Genomic DNA, 13601 nt, shown 5'->3' on the forward strand with positions numbered 1-13601 from the left:
CCCTTTCAGGACCTCCAAAGACAAGGATGACAGAGTAAACCCCACTTGTTCCAAACCCCTCCTCTGACCCTGAAAATATAGTAAATATCGCCCAGGGCAAAATCCTCTACAGTAAAGGCTTGGGATCCTAGAGGAAGGGCGTGGTAAGGACCCTGCCTCAAAATGGGTAGAAAGTGGATTACAAAGAAAAAGACTCTGGAGTCCTACTCTTCTCAGAGGGAGGAACCAACCTCAGAGGGAGACAATGTGGACTCCACACCCACAGCTGAAACTTCAACAGGGAATGGATCCCAAGCACAGAAGGCTCTCCTAGATGAGACCAAAAGGAACTTTGAAAACAAAATGAGAGAGATAGAAGACAAAATGAATAATTCTCTCAAAATGAAAATAGCAGAATTAGAAAAACATAATGAGGAAAACATCTCTCTAAAAAGAAAAGTGTATGATATGGAAAAGGAGCTTCAAAAATTAACCAAGGAAAATGATTTGCTAAAAACCAGAATTAAACAAATAACTCTATGAGGAGCCAAGAATTAGCCAAGCAAAACAACAAAAATGAAAAATTAGAAAAAGAGGTAAAATACCTGAAAGAAAAAATAACTGACCTGGAAAACAGATCCAGGAGAGATAATCTGAGAATCATAGGCCTACCAGAAAATTATGATGAAAAAATGAGCCTGCACAACATTCTCCAAGAGCTCGTTAAGGAAAGCTGCCCTGAGATACTAGAACCTGAGGGGAAAATAGAAATGGAGAGAATTCACCGGACACCTGCTTTAAGATATCCCAAACTGAAAAATCCTCGAAATGTTGTGGCCAAACTCCAGAACTACCAGATAAAAGAGAAAATACTTCAAGCGGCCAGAAAGAAACAATTCAAATATCGAGGGTCCACTGTGAGGATTGCACAGGATTTGTCAACCTCTACATCGGAGGCAGTGGAATACAATTTTCAGGAAGGCAACAGAGCTCGGATTACAACCAAGGATCACATACCCAGCGAGACTGAGCATATTCTTCCAGGCAAAGAGATGGTCATTCAATGATATAACAGAGTTCCAGACTTTCTTGATAAAAAAGCCAGAACTCAATGGAAAATTCAACCTCCAATTACGAGGTGCAACAGTGACTTAGAAAGGTAAACAAGGAGAACACACACACACACACACACACACACACACACACACCCTTCTATTTGATAAGAGCAAACTGGTTATAGACAAGTAGAGGGTATGACTATAAAATACACAAAATCATGATTTTTAAAAAATCTTTTTAAGGGCTACAAAGGGACTGGGTGAAGTGGAAAAGGGTAAATTATGCCACTCATAGAGGCATAAAAACTGTATAGCAGAGGAAAAAAAGAGAGGGTGTTGGGAAGCATATGAGCTTTTCCCTCATTGGTTCTGGTACAAGGAGGGAATAACAACCAGTTAAGCATAGGATGCTATAGAGAAGAAATGCAAAAAGAATCATTTTAGAGAGAAAGAGGGGAGGGAGAGGAGCTTTGCATGAGATTTGTTCCTGTCATTCTTGATGCAAAGAAAAAAGAGCATACTTCATTGAGTATAACAATATCCTACAAGCAGTAGGAGGGGGAAAGGGTTACGAAAGGGGAGTGGGAGTGGTTTGTAGGGAGGGAAGTAGTAAGGGGAAAAGGGGAGGAAAAGGGAGGGGGGCCAAAAAGGGAACACTGAGGGAGGTGGTGGTCAAAAGGAAAACTATTAAGGGGGGGAAGGGAGAAGGGAGGGAAAATATGAACATTAACAGGGGCAGGAATAGGATGAGGGGAAAGAAAAAGATAACAATCATAACTGTAAATGTGAATGGAATGAACTCTCCTATAAAACGGAGACGGATAGCAGAATGGATTAGAAATCATAAGCCTACAATATGCTGTTTACAAGAAACACATCTGAAACAGAGGGATACACACAAGGTAAAGGTAAAAGGTTGGAGTAAAATATATCATGCCTCAGCTAAAGTAAAAAAAAAGCAGGGGTAGAAATCCTTATCTCAGATAAAGCAAATGCAAAAATTTACCTAATTAAAAGAGATAAGGAAGTAAACTCTATCCTGTTAAAAGGCACCATCAAGAATGAAGCAATATCACTACTTAACATATATGCACCAAGTGGTGCAGCATCCAAATTCCTAGAGGTGAAGGTAAAGGAATTAGAGGAAGAAATAGATAGCAAAACTATACTAGTGGGAGACCTTAATCTCCCCCTATCTAAACTTGATAAATCCCAACTCAAAATAAACAAGAAAGAAGTTAAAAAGGTGAACAGGGTTTTAGAGAGGATAGGTATGATAGATCTCCGGAGAAAACTGAATGGGGATAAAAAGGAGTATACTTTCTCCTCAGCGGTTCATGGCACATACTCAAAAATTGACCATGTTCTAGGGCATAAAAACCTCACAATTCTATGCAGTAAGGCAGAAATATTAAATGCATCATTCTCAGATCATGATGCAATAAAAATTATATGCAATAAAGGGCGAGGGAAAGACAGACTAAAAACTAACTGGAAATTAAACAATTTAATCCTAAAGAATGAGTGGGTCAAACAAGCAATTATAGAAACAATCAGTAATTTCATTCAAGAGAATGATAATAATGAGACAACATACCAAAATCTGTGGGATGCATTAAAGGCAGTTCTTAGGGGAAGTTTTATATCCCTGAGTGCATACGTGATTAAATTAGAGAAAAGGGAACTCAACGAATTGGGCATGCAATTAAAAAACCTAGAAAAAGAACAAATTCAAAATCCCCAATTAAATACTAAACTAGAAATATTGAAGACTAAAGGAGAGATTAATAAAATCAAAATTAAGAAAACTTTTGAACTAATAAATAAAACCAAGATCTGGTTTTATGAAAAAAACAACAAAATTGATAGACCCTTAGTCAATATGTTAAAAATAGAAAGAAGAAAACCAAATTATGAGTATCAAAAATGAAAAGGGTGAATCTACCTCCAATGAAGAGGAAATCAAAACAATAATTAGGAATTATTTTTCCCAATTGTATGCACATAAATTTGACAATCTTAGGGAAATGGATGAATATTTAGAAACATACAAGTTGCCCAGATTAACTGAAGAGGAAGTAAATTACTTAAATAATCCCATCTCAGAAAAAAGAAATTGAACAAGCCATCAGTCACCTCCCTAGGAAAAAATCTCCAGGGCCAGATGGATTCACTAGTGAATTCTATCAATCATTTAAAGAATAATTGATTCCAATACTGTACAAACTATTTGGGAAAATTAGTGAAGAAGGAGTCCTACCAAATTCTTTTTGTGACACAAATATGGTACTGATACCTAAATCAGGAAGAGATAAAACAGAGAAAGAAAATTATAGACCAATCTCCCTCATGAATATAGATGCAAAAATTCTAAATAAAATACTAGCAAAAAGACTACAGCAACTCATCTCAAGAATAATACACTTTGATCAGGTAGGATTTATTCCAGGAATGTAAGGATGGTTTAATATTAGGAAAACCTTCAGTATAATTGAGCATATGAATAATAAAACTAGCAGAAACCACATGATTATCTCAATAGATGCAGAAAAGGCTTTTGACAAAATACAAAATCCATTCCTATTAAAAACATTAGAAAGTATAGGAATAAATGGAGCCTTCCTTAAAATAATAGGTAGCATCTATTTAAAGCCATTAGCAAGTATTATATGTAAAGGGGAGAAGCTAGAAGCATTTCCCATAAGATCAGGGGTGAAACAAGGGTGTCCACTACCACCCCTGTTATTCAATCTGGTACTAGAAATGTTAGCAGTAGCAATTAGAGAAGAAAAAGAAATCAAAGCAATCAAGTTAGGCAAAGAAGATACCAAGCTATCACTATTTGCAGATGATATGATGATATACTTAGAGAATCCTAGAAAATCAAGTAAAAAACTGCTTGAGACAATAAATAAATTTGGCAAAGTTGCAGGATATAAAATAAACCCACATAAATCCTCGGCATCACTATATATTTCCAATGAAATTCAACAGCAAGAAGTAGAAAGAGAAATCCCATTTAAAATTACTGTAGACATTATAAAATATTTGGGAATCTACCTGCCAAAACAAACCCAGGACCTGTATGATCATAACTACAAAACACTTTTCACACAAATAAAGTCAGATCTAACTAATTGGAAAAATATCATTTGCTCATGGCTGGGTCGAGCTAATATAATAAAAATGACAATTTTACCTAAATTAAATTATATATTTAGTGCTATACCAATTAATTTACCAAAAAACTACTTTATAGAGTTAGAAAAAATAGTAACAAAATTCATCTGGAAGAATAAACGGTCCAGAATATCAAGGGAATTAATGAAAAGAAATGCTAGGGAAGGTGGACTAGCTTTACCAGATTTCAATCTGTACTATAAAGCAGCAGTCATCAAAACTACTTGGTACTGCCTGAGGAATAGAGGAGTGGATCAATGGAATAGATTAGGCACATGAGATTCAGAAGTCAATGACTACAGTAATGTATTGTTTGATAAACCCCCAGACCCTGGTTTTTGGGATAAGAACTCACTATTTGACAAAAACTGCTGGGAAAACTGGAATATAGTATGGCAGAAACTGGACATAGACCATTATCTAACACCATATACCAAAATCAAGTCTAAATGGGTTCATGATCTAGGTATAAAGTTTGATGCTGTAAGCAGTCTGCTAAAACAAGGAATAGTTTACCTATCAGACTTGTGGAGAGGGAATGACTTTATGACTAAACAGGAATTAGAGAACATTATAAAATGTAAAATGGATAATTTTGACTACATGAAATTGAAAAGTTTCTTTACAAACAAAGCCAATGTAACCAAGATTAAGAGGGAGGTGGGAAGTTGGGAAAGAATCTTTACAACCTATGTCTCTGACAAAGGACTCATCTCTAAAATATACAGAGAATTGGGACAAATTTATAGGAATACAAGTCATTCCCCAATTGATAAATGGTCAAAGGATATGAACAGGCAGTTTTCAGAGAAAGAAATTAAAGCTATCTATAAGCACATGAAAAAAAAATGCTCTAATTCACTATTGATTAGAGAAATGCAAATCAAAACAACTCTGAGGTACCACATCTCACCAGTCAGATTGGCTAAGATGACAAAACAGGAAAATAACAAATGTTGGAGAGGATGTGGGCAAACTGGAACACTAATGCATTGTTGTTGGAGTTGTGAACTGATCTAGCCTTTCTGGAAAGCAATCTGGAATTATGCCCAAAGGGCTATAAATACTTTCATACCCTTTTATCCAGCAATACCATTCCTATGGTTATATCCCAAAGAGATCATAGAAATGGGAGAAAGACCCATATGTACAAAAATGTTTATAGCAGCTCTTTTTGTTGTGGCAAAGAACTGGAAATTAAGGGGGTGCCCATCAATTGGGGAATGGCTGAACAAGTTGTGGTATATGCATGTTATGGAATACTATTGCGCTATAAGAAACGGGGAGCAGGCGGTCTTCATATTTACCTGGAGAGGCTTAGAAGAACTGATGCTGAGTGAGAAGAGTAGAACCAGGAGAAATTTGTACACAATTACAGACACAACATATGTGTGATGACCAACTTTGATAGACTGGACTCTTCTCAGCAATGCAGGGATATAAGTCAATCCCCAAAGATGCATGATGGAGAGAAAAACATGCATCCAGAGAAAGAACTAGAAAGAACTATGTTTATATCCAGGTGGAAGCAAAATACCTGATCTTTTTCGTTCTCTTATTTGATTTTATATCCTCTTTACCATTTTTCATTCCAGCTGGTACAATCCGTCCTTATAACCTGACCAATGTATAATGTGAAAGTATTTACAGATCCTATACTTGAGTATAAGCCGCCATGGGGAGGGGAGGGGGAGGGAGGGAGAGAGACAAAATGTGAAATTCAAGGAATTGTGGAATTGAATCCTGTAAACTAAAAGGAAACAAAACAAATTAATAAATTAAAGAAAAAAGAGCCAAATTCCCCTTATCGAAAAGGAATTTCAAAAACTCATTGAAGAGAATAATTCCTTCAAAATTAGATTGGAACAAATGGAAGCTTTATGAGAAATCAGTATACTATAAAACAGATCCAAACAAATGAAAACAAACTGACGGCAATGTGAAATAGCTCATTGGAAAATCCCTGACCTGGAAAACAGATAAATGACAGATTATAGAAAATTATTGGACTACATGAAATCAATGATTTAAAAAAGAGCTTAGACACTATCTTTCAAAAATTTATCAAGCAAAATTGCCCTAATATTGTAGAACCAGAGGGCAAAACAGAAATTGAAACAATTCACTGATTGCCTCTTTAAAAAGATTCATAAAAGAAAACTAGCACTAGGAATATTATAGCCAAATTCCAGAGTTCCCAGGTCAAGGAGAAAATGCTGTAAGCAGTTAGGAAGAAACAATTTTAGCATTGTGGAAACACAATCATGATAACACAACACGTAGCAGCTTCAACTTTAAAGGATCAAAGTGCTTGGAATATGATATTCTGGTTGTGAAAGGAGCTAGGATTAAAACCAAGAATCACCTACTCAGGAAAACTGAGTATAATGCTTCAGGGTAAAATATGGTCATTCAATGACATAGAGGATTTTGGTGCATTCCTGATGAAAAAAGAGCAGAGCTAAACAGAAAATTTGGCTTTCAAATACAAGAAGCAAAAGAAGCATGAGAAGGTAAACAGGAAAAAGAAATCATAAGAAACTTATTAAAGTTGAACTATTTACATTCCTACAGAAAAAAAAATAATAGTAATTCATAAGACTTTCCTCAGTATGAGGATAGTCAAAGGGAATATATTTACACATACATGTATGCATGCCTATAAATGTATGTATAGGAGGGTGTGGGCGTATAAATATATGGGTGAAGGTGTGCATATGTATGTACATGTATACATAGAGGTCACATGATGAGTTGAATATGAAAGGATGATATCTAAAAAATAAAATTAAGAGGTGAGAGGGAATATATTGGGAAAAGAATAAAGAGAAAGATAGACTAAGATAAATTATCTCATACAAAAGAATGGGTCAACCTTACACCCATTGAATTTGACTTAAGGAGGGAATAATATACACACTCAATTCGGTATCCTACCCTACAGGAAAATAGGGGGAAAGGGATAAGAGGGTTCATGATAGAAGGGAAGGCAGATTTGGGGAGAGGGTAGTTAGAAGCAAACACTTTTGAAAAGGTACATCAAAGGAGAAAATAGAATAAGTGGGGGGCAAGATAGAATGGAGGGAATTATAGTTAATCTCTCACAATGCAAACTATTATCAAATGTTTTATGTAACTACACATGTACAACCTATATTTAATTTTTTTATCTTCCCAGTGGGGGTGGGTAAGGAAGGAAGAAGGGAAAAATCTGTAACTCAAAGTTTTAAAAACAAATTAAAAAAATGTTTTTTGACATACAACTAGGAAATAAGATATACAGGCACTGGGGTATAGAAATCCATCTTGCCCGACTAGAAAGTTGGGCGTGGGTGGGGAAGGAAGTAAGAGAGAAGAGATTAGGGAAAGGGGTATTCAGTAGGCTTGGTATTTTGGGGTAAGACGGGGCAAAAAATTTATTACTCAAAATTTTGTGGAAATGAAAGTTGAAAATTAAAAATGAATAAATAAATTAGAAAAAAAGAAATAGAATAATGAATCATGAAAAAAAAATGTTAGGCAACAGCTTGGTTAAGGAGAATAGAAGGAAAAAATACTGAAGAAAATAACACCTTAAAAAAAGAGCAGGTCAGATGTGTAAAGCAAGTCCAAAAAGCCAAGGTGGAGAAGAATGACTTAAGAAACAAAGTTGTCCAAAATGTAAATGAAGTCCAAAAGTTCACAGAAGAAAATAATTCCTTAAAAATCAGAATGGATCAAATGGAAGCTAACAATTTTATGAGAAATCAAGAAACAATAAACAAAACTAAAAGACTTTAAAAATAGAAGTCATTGTGAACTATCTCATAGGAAATTGATTCAGAAAAGAGAGTTTAAAAATCATTGTAATATTTGAAAGCCTTGATAAAAAAAATAGCTTTAAAAAAAAGAAATAAAGCTATCACTCTGCAGATGATCTGATGATATACTTAGAGAAGCCTACAGAATCAAGTAAAAATCTACTTGAAATAATAAACAACTTTAGCAAAGTTTCAGAATATAAAATAAACCCACATAAATAATCAGCATTTCTGTCTTTTACTAACAAATCCCAATAGCAAGAGATAGAAAAACAAAGTCCATTTAATGTTATTGTAGATATTATAAAGTATTTGGGACACCATTTGCCACAACAAACCCAGGATCTATATGGACACAATAACAAAATGTTTTTCACACGAATAAAGTAAGATATAAATAATTAAAAATCATCAATCAGTTGCTTGTGGGCAGACCAAGCTAACAGAATACAAATGATTATTCCATCTAAATTGACTTATTTTTTCAGTGCCATACCAGTCAAACTAAATTTTTAGGGAGTTAGAAAAAATAATAAGAAAATTAATCTGGAAGAACAAAAAGTCCATAATATCAAGGGCATTGATGAAAAGTAATGGTGGCTTCACTTTACCAGATCTTTACTTGTATTGCAAAGGAGCAATCATCAAATCCACTTGGTACTGACTAAGAAATAGAGTGGCAGATCAAGGGAATAGGTTAGGTATACAAGACACCATAGTCAATGAGAGTAGTAATATACTGTTTGACAATAAAAGATTCTGGTTTCCAGAACAAGAATTCCCTGACAAAGAACTTCCAAGAAAAATGGAAAGTAGCATGTCAGAAACTGGGCATGCACCAATGTCTTACACCATATACCAAAATAAAGTGCAAATGGGTGCCTGATTTAGACAAAAAAGCTAATACTATAAGCAAACTGGGAGACGAAGAAACAGTTTAACTGTCAGATGTATGGAGAAGAGAAGAATTTATTACCAAACAAGAGATGGAAAATGTTATGACATGCAAAATGGATAATTTTAATTACATTAAACTGAAAATTTTTTGCACAAACAAATCAAATGCAAACAAGATTTAGGATGGAAGCAGAAATCTGAGGAAGTTTTTTTTTTTTTACAACCATTGTCTCTGATAAAAGGTCTTATTTCTAAAATATATAGAGAACTGAGTTAAATTTATAAAAATACAAGTCATTCCCCAATTCATAAATCATCAAAGGAGATGAACAGGCACTTTTTAGAGAAATAAAATAAGCTCTTTTTAGTATTATGAAACAATGTTCTAAATCACTTTTGATTAGAGAAATGCAAATCAAAACAGCTCTGAGGTATCACATCTTACCTATGAGACTGACAAACATAAGAAGACAGGAAAATGATTCATGCTGGAGAAGATTTAGGAAAATTGGAATACTAATGCATTGTTGGTGGAGTTGTGAACTGATCCAACCATTCTGGAGAGCAATTGGGAACTATTCACAAAGGGCTATAAAACTGTTCATCCCCTTTGATCCAGCAATACCATTTCTAGGTCTGTATCCCTAAGAGATCATAAAAATGGGAAAAAGGAAACATGTGTACAAAAATATTTATATTAGCTCTTTTATTTGTGGCAAAGATTTGGAAATTGAGGGAATGACTGAATAAGCTGTGGTATATGAATGCAATGGAATACTATTTTGGTATAAGAAATGTTGAGCTAGCAGACTTCAGAAAATCCTGGAAACACTTATATGAATTGATGCTGAGGGAAGCAAGCAGAACCAAGAAAATATTTTACACAGTAAAAGCCACATTGTGCAATGATTAACTGTTACATAATTATCTCTTTTTAGTGATGAAAGCATCTAAGAAGACTCCAAAATATTCATCATGGAAAATGCTATCCATATACCAAAAAGATGTATGGAGTCTGAATGTGTATTGAAGCGTATTATTTCCTGCCTTTTTTTCTGTTTTTTTTTTCTTTCTTTATTGTTTTTCCCATTGTAACTATTTTTCTTTAGAACATAAATAATGTCAAAATAGTTTTAATGTGGATGTATATGTAGAGCCTATATCAAATTACACACTGTCTTGGGGTGGAGGGAGGGGAGAAATGTGGAGAAATTTTGGAACTCAAAATATTATGAAAGTGAATGTTGAAAACTAAAAGTAAATTAATTAAAATATCCTAGACATAATCTTTCAAGAAATTAGCAAGGAAAACTGTCCTGATGTTATATAATCAGATATTTTAAAAGTTTATTATAGAGGATAATATCTAAAAAATGTTAAGGGGTGAGAGAGGAAGTTAGTGGTAGAAAGGGAAAGGTAGAATGGGGTAACTTATCTCACATAAAAGAGGTAAGAAAAAGCTTTTTCTGGGAGGGGAAGAGGGGGGAAGTAAGAGGTTAAGAGTGAATTTTACTGTCATCAGAATTGCCTGATAGGGCGGTGCGAGAGGAGCCCAGCCTACTCACCGCCTCCGGGCCGGGCCTTCCCGCCCCCGCCACACGGCGGCGCCCCACGCCGAGGCTTCTTCTGCTGGTCTCGGTCACCCGAGCTAGGTCCAGGACAAGATGATGACGGTCCTGCCGCGGATCGTCCAGTGTCCTCCTGGGTGAAGAATTCATATTGATACTGGTGAACCATCAATTTCAGATTATATCAGCTGTTTAAAACAAGCACTGACTAAATTTAACACATCAATCAAGAAATTATAGTGACTCATTGTCACCGGGATCATACTGGAGGGATATCAGATATATGTAATAGCATCAATACAGGCACGGGATATTGCATTAAGAAGCTTCCACGCAATCCCTTCAGGGAAGAAGTTATAGGAAATAATGAACAAAAATATGTTTATCTGAAAGATGGAGATGTGATTAAAACAGAAGGAGCCACTCTCAGAATTCTATACTCACCTGGACACACTGATGATCATATGGCTCTACTTTTAGAAGAGGAAAATGCTATCTTTTCTGGAGACTGCATTCTAGGAGAAGGGACAACAGTATTTGAAGATCTTTATGATTACATGAATTCTTTAGAAAAACTATTAAAAATTAAAGCTGATTTGATATACCCAAGATATGGCCCAGTCATCAATGACGCTGAAGCTAAAATTTAAGAAAACATTTCTCACAGAAAAGCAGGGGAACGTAAAATCCTAAATTTTTTTCATGATAATGTTGAAAAGTTATTTACTGAAAAGGAACTTTTAAAGTTTATTTACAAGGTAATTCAAGTTTGTTATCTGGTTTGTAGAACTCCAAAATTGTAGCCAAAATTTCATTACTGTTATATCATTGGCAGAGAATATAGTGATAGTAAGGCAATCATACACAGTCACACATCTTTTACTAGAAATCAAAACTTTTAGTAGCCTCAGCCATCCAGAATCCAGCCTTTAATTGGTGATTAAGAGGAAAAAGGCCTCTGCACACAAAAACCCCTGTCATGAAGCCAGGAACAATAAATGTCTACATATTTTACTTCCTGAAAAAAAATCTGATTGACTTAAGTCAATGATATCATATATAATTCTAACAGTCATCAAGTTTCCCAATCTACAGCAGATTAGAGGCTGCAAATTAGAAAAGAATTGAATAAAAACAGAGGCTCTAGCAGCATCCAAAAGTGACTACTGGCAACTTGCTAGTGAAAGGAATAGTATAAAAGACCAGAATCCTATACGTATGTGTGTATTACTATATTGTAGCACTGTCATAATGATTGAAGATGATCATGATAAATATTATAATGCTGATCAAAAAGAGACTTGTGTTCATTGCATTCTGAGAGATAAGGGAATATGTAATGCATTTTAGACAGATTTTCATGGAGAATCATTTTAATTGTTAATATTTTGATACTTCAAAGTAAACTTCAGTTACCGAAAAGATCTACTTCTATAGGACGTCTCATTTTCCCCACTATATCAGGCAAATAAGATATTGCAGTATCTCACAGTGTTTTTCCTGTGGAGATCAGTCATCACAGTCTATATAATAGCTACACAATCTGTCAAGATAGACAATATAGCTAGACAATCTGTCAAGCTTAACTAAAATGGTATTAGCAAGTAATCTTTTTTTTTAAGACTCAAATGCCAGAACACAAATACAGAATAGGGAAAAGAAACAAAAACATCATGAACTTAAATATTGGAACTTAAAGAAAAAGTTGGAAAGGGAAAAAAAAGCATGACATGTGCATAGCAGACTATAAAGATTCAGAATGTATAACAATAAATTTTAATTTCAAGAAAGCCTGTATGATAAATAAAACTTGTTGTATTGAGAATTGTCCATCTTTGCTTCCATGTGAGTTTTCTTTTGTTCTCTTCTGTGCACTTTTTTACTTTGTTCTTTTCTTCCCTCCCTCAAACCCCCTCCCCCTAAGAAGGCCACAATAAAGTTTAGGTATATTTCTCTGTAACTATAAATATATACATACCCTCCCCCACCCCCACCCCCCGGAAGCCTACAATAAAGTTTAGATGTGTTTCTCTTAAAAAAAAAAAAAAGAATTGGCTGATAGTGGGAATAACATACACACTCAAATGGGTATGGAAATCTATCTTGCACTATAGGAAAGTAGCTGGGGAAGGGGACAAGAGAAAGGCCCAGGATAGAAGGATGACAGGTTGGAGGGATGAGTAATCAAATGTAAAACACATTTGAGGAGGAACAGTGTGAAAGGAGAGAGAGAATAGAATAAACGGGGTGGAATAGGATGGAGGAAAATGTAATTAGCAATAGTAAGTGTGAAGAAAAGTTTGATGCAACCTTCTCTGATAAAGGCTTCATTACCCAAACATATAGAGAACTGAGTCAAATTTACAAAAAATGAGAGTCTTCTATAGTTGATAAATGATGAAAGATATGATCAGTTTTCATATGAAGTAATAAAAGGTATCTACACGTACCAAAATATTTATAGTATTTTTTTTCCTTTGGTGGCAAAGAAATGGAAAGTAAAGGTATTCCCATTACTTGAGAAATGACTTAACAAATTGTTTCTCATTGAATACTAATGTGCTTTTAGAAATGATGAGCAAGATAACTTCAGAAAAAACTCAGGAAGATTTTTATTAAATGGATGCAAAGTGAAGTGAGTATAGCCAGGATATTATTGTATACATTAATAGCAATATTGTATGATGATCAAGGATAAATCACTTTGCTTTTCTCAAGGATACAAATTGGATCCAAGACAAATACAAAAGACATATGATGAAAAATGTTATGCACCTCCGGAGAAAGAATTTATTGACTCTGAATGAAGATGGAATCGTACTTTTATGCTATTTTCATTATGTTCTTGTTTTTTATCTTTGTTTTGGATCTGTATTTTCTCTTTTCCTACCTGGCTAATTGTATAATATATATCAAAATGCTTTCCTTCTCAAAGAGGCAGGAGGGAGGGAGGAAATTTGGAACTCAAAAAAAAAGAAATGTTTAAATTTTTAAATATAATTGAGAAAAAATAAGTCTTTTAAAATGTATATAATTAAAACAGTTAAGTGACTTGCCCAGTGCCATAAAATTATTGTCTGAGGCTAGGTCATAATTTACTTCTTTTAACTCCAGGTTTA

The 13601-nt window shown here is 34.5% G+C and overlaps 1 pseudogene; it reads left to right on the top strand.

The window, feature by feature from the left end:
• Window positions 1-749: 749 nt before the first annotated feature.
• On the top strand, window positions 750-13057 carry LOC138159536 (endoribonuclease LACTB2-like; annotated as a pseudogene).
• Window positions 13058-13601: the final 544 nt, after the last annotated feature.

This window comes from Petaurus breviceps, unplaced genomic scaffold (assembly GCF_028583685.1).
Source record: "Petaurus breviceps papuanus isolate PSGF00001 unplaced genomic scaffold, PetGlider_PUasm1.0 176, whole genome shotgun sequence".
In the NCBI taxonomy this organism is placed as follows: Eukaryota; Metazoa; Chordata; class Mammalia; order Diprotodontia; family Petauridae; genus Petaurus; species Petaurus breviceps.